This window comes from Rhinolophus hipposideros (genome assembly GCF_964194185.1).
Source record: "Rhinolophus hipposideros genome assembly, chromosome: X".
Classification (NCBI taxonomy): Eukaryota; Metazoa; Chordata; class Mammalia; order Chiroptera; family Rhinolophidae; genus Rhinolophus; species Rhinolophus hipposideros.
This window is the reverse complement of record NC_138046.1, coordinates 642,793-653,719: the sequence shown is the minus strand read 5'-3', so window position 1 is coordinate 653,719 and position 10,927 is coordinate 642,793.

The window sequence follows — 10,927 nt, the reverse complement described above, 5'->3', positions numbered from 1 at the left end:
GTACATATAGATTATTCAAACATTGATAGACAAAGACAAAGGAAGTAGAATAGGTAAAGTAATTTTTAAAAAAGAATAAAGTAAGAGGAATTGGTCTACCCAATTTCAAGACATTAATTAGCCATAGTAGTCAAGACTGAGTGCTATAGGCAGATATGTGGACATGTAGATCAATGTAACAGAATAGAAAACACAGACGTAAATCCATGCAAATATGCCCAACTGAATTGTGATAAAGGTGTGAAATCAATTCAATGCAGGTAAGAAAGACTTTTTAACAAATGATATTGGAACAATTGGACATCAATAAGCAAAAAAACTGAACTTCAATATAAGTCTCATATCTTACACAAAAATTAACTGAAAAATCAATCACAGTCTTAATTGTAAATGAAAACCGTAAATCTTTTAGAGAAAAAAACAGGAGAAAATCTTTGGGATCTATGAGTAGGTAATGAATTTTTAGACATGAAAACAAAAACACAACCCATAAAAGGAAAAATTAATAAATTGGACCATATCAAATTAAAACAGAATAATTCATTTATACGAATGTTTACACACTCAATATTGACACCCACCACATCCCAGTTCCTAAGATTACTGCCATTTAGATTTGCTACAGGGGAAAGATTGGAAGACTCTTGTGAGGAAACTGACCACCCCAACAGAAAAGACTGAAAGATAATGACATGGGGAATTGCCCAAAGAAATGGAGCAATCAGAACATCCTGCAGAGAAAATTTGTCTTTATGTCCCATCCACATGCAGAGATGCCAATCAGCTTTCTAGTATTCAAATCTTAAATACAAGTAGACAATGGAGGATCACCATGCATTTGAGGAAATATGAATATAAATAATATGAAAGACAGAGACCAAGATCAACAAATAGAGGAAGTATTTTGGAGGAAACAAGCCATTCATGGAAAGGGAAACAAAGAAATCTAAACATTCCATTTGTCTAATATTTCCTTAGCATATTTATTCCATAATTAACTCTTCTTCCTTTGGGACCCACCCTATTGCCTCAGCAAAATCCTGAGCTACCTCCAGATCTGATGTGTTCTAGGGTGTTCCTACTTCTACTAAACTGCTCATGTATGTTATTATGTGCCTTACCTCTCTAGAAACCATTGAATTTTCCTTAAAATTTTTGCATCATAATTAAATATTTAGGAATAAAAGGCCATGACATTTATAATGTGCTCTCAAATGGTTTAGTAATAATAATAATAACAACAACAACAACAATAGCACAAGGTATATGGGAACTCCCTGTACTATTATTGCAACTTTTCTACAGAAAACTTACAAATTTTACATTTTTTAAAAAAGATTTTATTGGAGAAGGGGAACAAGACTTTATTGGGGAATAGTGTGTACTTCCGGGACTTTTCCAAGTCAAATTGTTGTCCTTTCAATCTCAGTTGTGGAGAGTGCAGCTCAACTCCAGGTCCATTTGCCATTGTTAGTTGCAGGGGGCACAGCCCAGCATTCCTTGTGGGAGTCGAACCAGCAACCTTGTGGTTGAGAGGATGCGCTCTAACCAACTGACCCACCCATCCGCCCCAAGTTTTACATTTTTAAAAAACACAAGGTCAAAAATATTGTGTTAGACAACACATATGTACACATAGCCCTATGTGGGCCACTTTCCCTTGGGATTTCTTGCAGGAAATCTTATTTAGAAACTGCTCAGCAGGCACAGTTCCAATTTTCCATTTGAAACACTGCCTCTTGAAGGTCACTGCACCCATTGACTCTAAGGGAATCAATTCAGCCCTCTCTCATATCCCTCTCCCCTTTAAGGGAATATTTCAAATGCCATTACTGTTCATGCTGAGTTCACCTCAATTTCTTTGCATGATTTTTCTAACAATCTGGATGCCAGAAATGAACATTTCTTGGCTCAGATCTAAGGTATGTTTAGATTTAGGTAGAGTTAAACATGACTCCATAGTTCCATCATCATGGAAAAGCTCCTCAACGGTAACCATTATGAATACTGGACCCAAGTGGTCTGATTGTTGCAAGGAGTTGTATTCAAAGAAGCATATTCAAAAAGGCTTAAATAATTTAAAAATATTTTCCATTTTTATCTTATGTCCCTTTAAAAATATAAAATAGAGTCCAATTTATACAATCAGCAATACTTTTTATGTCCTCTCGTATCTTTTCAATTTTCTTACACACCCTCACCCTAATATCTCTGAAGCCTCTTACTTGCAAAAATGCTTTCAAATACTCTCATCCCCCCCACCATTTTCCCCCAGTATCTTTTGGTTCTTTATTAGGTAGATTAGTCTAGCTTCTCGCTCTTTGCATACTTCTTATTTGTCCACCTTTGAGATAATGTCCTTCGCAGTTCATTTTTCCATTTCTTCATCACAAAAGATCCAAGAAATCACCTGGTGGGGGAATTGATCTTCTGGTTGGGGCTGCTAAACTGGGAAGACTGCATATCTTTACTTCCTGGGGGGAGACAGAAGAAATTGAGAACCTTGACACCTTAACATTTTTTTGCCCCTTCACTTAGTTTAGGGAAAAGGAAAAAAAGCCTCCAGAGACAAGCTCCTAGGGCAATCAAAATGCACCTGGCTGTCTTAATTCCATGGGGCTGCTTTTAAGAGACCAAGTTTGCAGAAAAATTTGCCTCATATCAATGTTTAAAAGATTATTTATTAGGTTTTGAAATGCAGAAAAATAGAAAGAAAAAACTAACGACCTATAACTCAATGTCCAGATAAAAGCCCAATGACAGCATTTTTAATAATAAACTAAATACACGAATATAGCCAGAAAATTTAAACAAAATAGAAGGGTATAAAAAAAAGTTTCCCTTCACCATCCTGCTTCCCAGTTTTCCTAAATCAAAATGATAGAAGAAAACTAGTGAAAATGTGTAACTCTGAGAATTGTGCTCTTGGAGAGTAGAGATGGTTGAGAAATGCCCCCACCCTTTTGCCTAACCACAAAGGGCCACCCTGTCCTCATATATACTCCCCGCCACTCCTGCTCATCATTTAGATGAGAGTTGCTGTCCACCTTTTCTTATGGCTCCCTTGTTTATCTGCCTCTATAAAACCCATGTCCCCTTCCTTTACTTTGAGACATTCTTCCACAGAAATGAACATTCTCCGTATTTCAATAGCCTGAATAAAAGCATCTCCTTAATTGTCCACTGCATTTTACCTCTCACATTAATGTCAAATAAAGATTATGCTGACACTTGTTAAGGAACAGTAAGGAAGACTTCATTCAAGGGACTACCGCAATGGGGGTTTGCAGTAGGAGGGAGAGATCAGGCTGAAATGCAAATACATGCAGGGTGAGTTGGGATTTAAACCAAGCAGAAGGGTAGGGGTTAGTGGGTAGAAAATTACTAAAACATCAGGGGAAAGCCGGGATTCTGACTTGACAGGTGTTGACCTTAAAATGTCAGTCAGATATCTCTAACAAAATGGGTTTATTCGAGAACAATAAAGAATTGTAATCTGGAACATGCAACCATGGCGGGCAACTTGTGAATCTACTAAAACAAAGGAAAGGAAACTTTCATCGAAGGGAAGAGGAAGTGGGTGGGGGTGGGGAGGCTCTAACAAACAAAGAGTTCTGCATGCCATGCTTTGTGACAGACGTAGGGCGTGAGGGCTCCCCCTACAGGCCCTCCCAATTTATTTTAAATGAGGTTTCTGCTTACTAATTTTTTCATACAGGATTACTACTGAAGGCAGGCCAGGGTGATCAGATAGCAAGGGTGAGGGATGAAGAATTTAATCAAGGTTGATCATAACGTGAGGGTGGGGATTCTTGCTAAACTGATTTAGCAGGATTTTTGCTAAAATTGGGCAATGCAATGATGGACACGGAAGTCCGAAGGTCGAGGACTAGTTGAGAAAAGGTTTCAGAGTAGCCTGCCTAGTTTGGTCAGGGAGAGTGCCTTTGTCACTAACAATTGAGGAATTTTGCTTTCTTTTGTTAAGCGAAGAATAAACACTAACCCCCAGCACTGGATCAAAATCTGTTGTAACTTTTATTCTTAGCTCTTCCCAATTTCCAACTTTAAACTGCAGGAAGCGAGGCGCCAGGGAATCCTGTGGGTTCCTGACCAGGACTTCTGAATCCCTAAAGATGCATTCTTAAGATCTATTATGGCTATCATTTATTCACAATAGGTCTCTAGAAATGGTTAGTGATCAGCAAGCCCAGTATTTCTCAGCAAAGAGTAAAAAATTTTACCACTATTTTTTACCGCCTTTTATTTTTGGAATTTACTCCTCTCTCTCTCTCTCTTTTTTCCCCAGTATTATTCCCACATACCCCAGAGCCAGTCTGCCAATGTTCCTTTGTTCTGTCATTTTTTTTCTCTCCTTATTGGCATTGACAATGAAAGGCTATGTATATGTATGGCAACAGAAAGAGCACAGGGCTTGGAGCCTAATTCATGTTCCAGTACTGCCTTACATGCCAACATGAATGAAGAGGCCTGAATTATTCAGAAAAGTAAGTTGCCCAGTTTATCACTAATGGCAGAGGACTCAAGACAATAACATATTCAGTGGTCTTGTTGCTTCTGTGCTGGCCTACAAACAGTCTATGGAGGTTGCACATGTAAATAAACTGATTTTTCCTCCTGTCAGTCTGTCTTGTATCAGTTTAATTAACATACCCCACTTGCAGAACTTAAAGGAGTAGACAAAAAGGGATTCCTCCCCGATAACATTCAGAAATGGGAATCTATAGATTGATGTGTAGATTTTATTTAGATCCTGACTCAAATAAACTGAAAAAACAAAAATCAAAAAGCCCTTCATAACATTGATGAGACATTTATTAAAGTTTGAATGCTCACAGCATATTTGATATTATGAAATTGTTGTTCATTACTTGAAGTGTTATGATGACACTGTAGTTGTATTAAGAGGAGAATTCTTGTGTTTCAAGCCTATACACTGAATACTTCCAAATACAATGATTTGATATTGAAACTGCAGGGCAACCTAGTTCGGGGCTCGTGCTGCCTGTCCAGCTCAGCCAATAGACCAACCCAGGAGCTGGGTCATAGAATAAGCGTTTATTATCGGAGCACCAGTGGTCTGAGAACACAGTGGGTTAACACCTCCAAAATCTGCCTTCATGTTCTCAGACCAGGTTGGGGTATTTAAGGGAAAATTTAGTCGTTCCTCTAAAGGCTACGTGACAGTTCCAGGGATATGCATGGAGTCTTCCCTCTGGCAACGTGGCTGTCTGGTGGCAGTGGCATCAGCAGCCCAGGAACAATGATAGGAATAGCTTAGAAAGAATGCTAGACCATAGAGATTGTGATCAATAAGCCTAAGGGTATTGATCACAAGTTTCAGGATAAGTTTCTAAAGCTCGGAACTGGGACACGGGACGTTGTGAGCTCAAGCCACAGGGGATGACCTATGACTAAGCTATAGGTCAAGACAAGGGGATACAGGGAGGCCTCTACTCCTGGTGTCACTATCTGCTCAAGAGTTGGTCCTTGTTGATGCTGGCTGATGTGCCTGTGTGGGGGCTGGGGGGTGGACACCTTATGCTATTCTACTTGTGTGTAAACTTGAAATTTTCCATAACAAAACGTTTTAAATATGAAATAGAGAAGGGTGGATCAGGAGCTGTTTACCCAAATGCAGCTTATCTTTTCAACTTTGGAACGCTTTCCTTACAGAGAGCAAGGATCTTAAATTTAAGAACGTGTGTGATTTGTGCACACTGGCGGTGTTGCTGGCAGCAGCTTATGACTGGAGACAGAGATGTCGCCCCCTCATTTCAGCCCCCTCATTAGGCAGCATCTGTGCTGTTCCTCCCAGCCTGTGACAGCCCGTTTGGTTGCCAGGCAATGGAAGCCAGAAGCCAGAAGCCCTTTCCTTGGGAGGGAGAAACAGGGAAAGGGAGGGAGAGAGCAAGGAAGGGGTGGGGGGGAAAGAAGTTGCTGGGGGGGGGGAAAGCTTGTTCCAGCCTGGGGGCCTGGCCCAGGGGGAGAGATGAGGGGTGCTGTGCACCCCGCGTTGGAGGCTGGATTGCACCCCACATTGGAGACCCGCTTCCCACAGCCTCCCTTTCGTGGTTCATTCCTGGGGGACAGCCGCATTGCCAGAGCGTGAGTCCCCACGGGAGGGTTGGGGGAATGCACGAATGAGACCTTCCTGTGAAGACCAGTGAGGTCTGTGATTAGGACAGAGTCAGAATTCCCGACAGGCCTCTCCTGGGACACACTCCTGAGTATGGTGAAGTTCAAAAGTCCTAGGAAAGCTGCCAGTCAAATGCGAAACCTGCACTGCTGATCACCCTGAGCTGGGGCCATGCCAGGAGGTAGGAGGGCACCAGGCTTCTTCTTTGGGTGGGGACACCTGCCCTCGCTGACCTTTGGGGAGGGGACGCAGATGCCTCCTGGGCTGCCAAATGGCCTGGCAGCCTCATGTATGCTGCCTGCGTTGGGGAGCCCCGTGCTCTGCCATGGGTTCACACTCGACTGTCACAGCTGTCACAGAGAGGCTGCGGGCCTGAGCCCTTCTCTGACGATCAGTTTGCTGATCTTGGGGCTGGGGGCGGGGTAGGGGTGGTTGTCACGTGTGGACCGTTGCCTTTCTGCAGGCTCCCATGGGCTGGAATGACAATGCGCTCCCACCCCCACCCCTGGGCAGGAATTGCTCTCACCCAGGGTGAAAGCGCCCACATTACTGCCATCTACCAGGCCACGCTGGAGGCACCGACACAGACAGTGACCTCAGTCTGTCTCTCGTGAGGGCACACCCCAGAGCCACCCTGCTGTGATCATGAGCCCCGTTCTGCTGGCCTGGGAAGTGGGATTCAGAGGGGCTGCCAGCTGGCAGGATGTGGATGAGGTCCAGCAGCTGCCTCAGAGATCAACCTTTGGAGACCCAGCACGTGAGAGAGGAAGGGTGTGTGTACCCAGTGAGAAAAACATCAGGGAGGCCAGCACTCAGGAGCTGAGCAAGAGCAGGGCCCAGACAGCCCCCTTTCTGCAGCATCTTTGTGGCTCCCGGTTGCTAGGAGCAGGCTCTTCCGTTGCTAAGCAACTGGAGCCTGGGGGATTAAAACCGATTTCCTGAGCTCGCTGGAAAGGGATGGGGGGTGGGGGGGAGAAGGTGCAACGCAGACACTGTGGGGAAGCTCACCCTTGCCTCCAACCTTTGTTGGGGGATGTGGGTAGTGGATGCAGGGAAGGTGAGGCACAGCTGGGAGGGGATCCCTAGAGAGAAGGGGGGAGGGGTGGGGAGGTTTCCACAGCTGGTACTCATTTTACAGCACACAAATCCAAGACTGGAGTGAGACTAGCAATTAAGACACCAATTAGAGTCCTAATGGATGTGAACGCTGCTCCTTTTGGAAGCCCCAGGAAAGGCCTGCAGTCCCTGGGGGCATTTCTGAGCCACCTGTCTGGGCCAGACAGGACTGGGCAGGGTTTGTCCTCCAAGCACGGGAGGATCAGAGCATTTTAGGGTGCAAGGGGCCCCAAGGGACCTGGGGCCCAGCTGCTTGCTGACTGACTGGCCCCTTGACAAGTGGCCCTCTGCTGTCTGCTTAGATAAAACCCCAGGATGACAGTGAGCTCACTTCCTCCTGTGACAGCCCTTTCTGTACCTCACCCTTGGAAAGTGCTTTGTCCAATGCAGCCCAAGCCCTTCGCCCCGTGGCTGCTTCTTTCTGCCCCAGAGTCCAGACTTCTGCCACTGCCCGGCCCACGCAGAGCCCTCCTGGCTCAGTACCTAGTCAGTGGGCAGGTGTTTCTCACTCCAGTGGGGTTTCTGTTTTAGGAAAAGCTGGCTGGGGTTGGAGGAGGAGGGCAATGGCCCTGTCCCTGCTGTGTGTTTGCCCTGACCGTGAATTTCTTCATGCCTTAGCTCCTGCTCCCTGGGCTTGGCTTAGCCTTACCTACAGACCATCTTCCTCATGCAGGTGGCATTCAGTAATCAAGGGCACATTCAGCTGGGCTGAATAAACATTTTCTTTTTCTCTATACCCCTTTCCATCATGTAACATATGTTTTCCATAGAATTTTGTTTTTCTTGCTCCCCACTATGATCTAAGTTCCACGAGGGTTGACATTTTTCTGGGTTTTGTTTATTTGTGTATCTCAGTGTGTACTGATAGGCCTGACCTAGTAGCACCTAGTAGGTGCTGAACAAATGTCATTGGGAGGATAAACAAGAAACTGGTAACCATGGTTGATTCAGGGCAGAAGAGTTGGGTGGCTGAAAGGACAGGCATAGTATATGTATTTTTCATGTTGTACCTATTTGTGCCTTTCGAATTTTGTACCATTAGCATTTATTACTTAAATGTTTTATTAAAATTTTAAAGCTTAGAGTTTTAAAACCTCTCAAATAAAAGCCAACTCAAGTGACTCATCTCCAACCTTAGGCTCCACTGTTTGTCAGCTTGCCAGACCCTAGTCATACCAGGCTATGTCATGTGATCCCCTAACTGCCAATCTATATTTAATTGTAACTAATAACTGATAATTTGCTCATGTCAAGTTGTTATGTTGAAACAGACAAGTTCATATTGTATGCCAAACATTTTCGGCTGACCTCATTGTCTCATTTCGTCCTATGAAAAGCTTAGCAGTCTTTTCCCTTTCTGCAACATGGAAACCTGCATATGTGTAGTGAGATAAGCCCTCTCATCCAGTGCCCTCGGCAGCATAAATTAGTTTGACTTTTCCCAAAGGTGGTGTGGCGATACGTCCTAAAGCTTAAAAGTACTCATCCGTATGAGCATCCATTTCTACATGGGCTAAAGAAAACATCAGACATGTGCATGTTTCATGCATAAGGATACTTTTCATTATGATGTTTATGAGAAAATATTTGAAATCATATACATGTCTAATTAGGGGAAAATGGTATTAAAATAAATGATGACACGGCCATGTGAGAGGATATCATGCAGACATTTTTAAAAAATCATGTTTTGGAGGCGACCGGGTCGCTCAGTAGTTAGAGTACGAGCTCTGAACAACAGAGTTGCCAGTTCGATTCCCACACGGGCCAGTGAGCTGTGCCCTCCACAACTAGATTGAAGACAACGAGCTGCTGCTGAACTTCCGGAGGGGCGGCCGGATGGCTCAGTTGGTTAGAGTGTGAGCTCTCAACAACAAGGTTGCTGGTTCGATTCCCACATGGGATGGTGGGCTGTGCCCCCTACAACTAAAGATTGAAAACGGCAAGTGGACTTGGAGCTGAGCTGTGCCCTCCACAACTAGGTTGAAGGACAACCACTGATGGGTCCTGGAGAAACACATGGTTCCCCAACATTCCCCAAGAAAAACTTTTTAAAAAAATCATGTCTTGTGGGAAACTGAATTTAATCTAAACTTACTGAAGAATGCTGAAAGTTGTGATTAATTATATGTACTAGATACACTGTTAGGCGCAACCACAGGAATTATGAAAAACAAAATGTCCTCTCTATTATATACTTCTTTTTTAGTAGCTTGTCTAAAACACACTCTCAGGAAGCTGGTGGGGGACAAAAATCATTTTTTTTCAAGCAGTAGACTGTAGTTAATACAGTGAATTTGCATTTTATGCAGAGGCTAGATTTTAAAAGGGATTAAATATTTAAGGAAAAATCACATATAGTCAAAATTATCCTTGAAAGTCATTTCTGAAAGCTCAGTGTGAAAGACCTACATAATGTCTATCAATAAGTCTAGCATTGGAAAAGATCTCTGTATAAGGATTTGTATACGGGTTTATTTGAGACAAACTGACAACATATGCTGGGGAGCAAGATCTCAAATGTTCCCTAGATCCCTGTTTCTCCAATTGAGCACCAGATTAAGTAGCTGGCGTGGGTTTAGAGTCCATGTTGCATGAAAAATACATGTTTAAACACTAGAAACACAGCCAAGGTGGTGACATACTGTGGGGACAGAGCCAGGAGTGCGGTTTCCAGGCTCTCGGCCTCACGTGGGAAGGTGCTGCCTCAGGTAGTAAATAGCCATCAGCTGTGATTGGATGGCCATCAGCTGTGGCTAGTTGGCCGTCAGCTGTAACCAGTGAGCCATTGGCCACTAATATAACTGTCATGGCTACGCTAGCAAAAAATGGGGGCTAGCAAGAAGATGGGGGCTGAGCCTGCAAGAGCAGCTGATTGCAACTAGTAGGGCGGATTGCTGCTAGCAAGTGAGGTTGGTTGGCAGAGAGAAGTGGACGGCAGGTTACCCATAGTGTGGCTCCTGCTTCCTGTGTCTCCTACTGTCATGCGTGGCGGCCTGCAGGGCCTCTGGTCCTTCTCCCCACATAAGAATGTAGGACATGGTGAGGCCAAAAAGGAACAGCCACAGAGCCATAAGTAGGGGAGTCATACCACTATATTCTTGCTGGCGGCATCCGCCTGTCTGCAATCCGCTCTTGCTAGCTCAGCCACCATCTTCTTGCTAGACCCCATTTTCACTGCTAGCATAGCCACAGCAGTTATATCAGTGACTAATGGCTAACTGGTTACAGCTGATGTCCAACTAGCCACAGCTGATGGCCATCTAGTACCTGAGCCAGCACCTTTCCACGTGAGGCTGAGAGCCTGGAAATTGCTCTCTGGGACTCTGTCTCCATACCAACCCAGCCGCCAGCAAGAATATAATGGTATGACTGCCCTATCTATGGCTCCATGGGTGTTCCTTTTTGGCCTCACCATGTCCTGCATTCTTATGTGGGGAACAGGACTAGAGACCCCACGTGACGCCCTGTGTGGGGACAAAACCCCCAAAAAGCAGTTTCCAGGCTCTCGGCCTCACATAGAAAGGTGCTGGCTCGGGTAGTAAATGGCCATCAACTGTGATCAGATGCCAGCAGCTGTGGCTAGTTGGCCGTCAGCTGTAACCCGTAGGCCATTGGCCACTAATATAACGGCTGTGGCTACGCTAGCAGGAA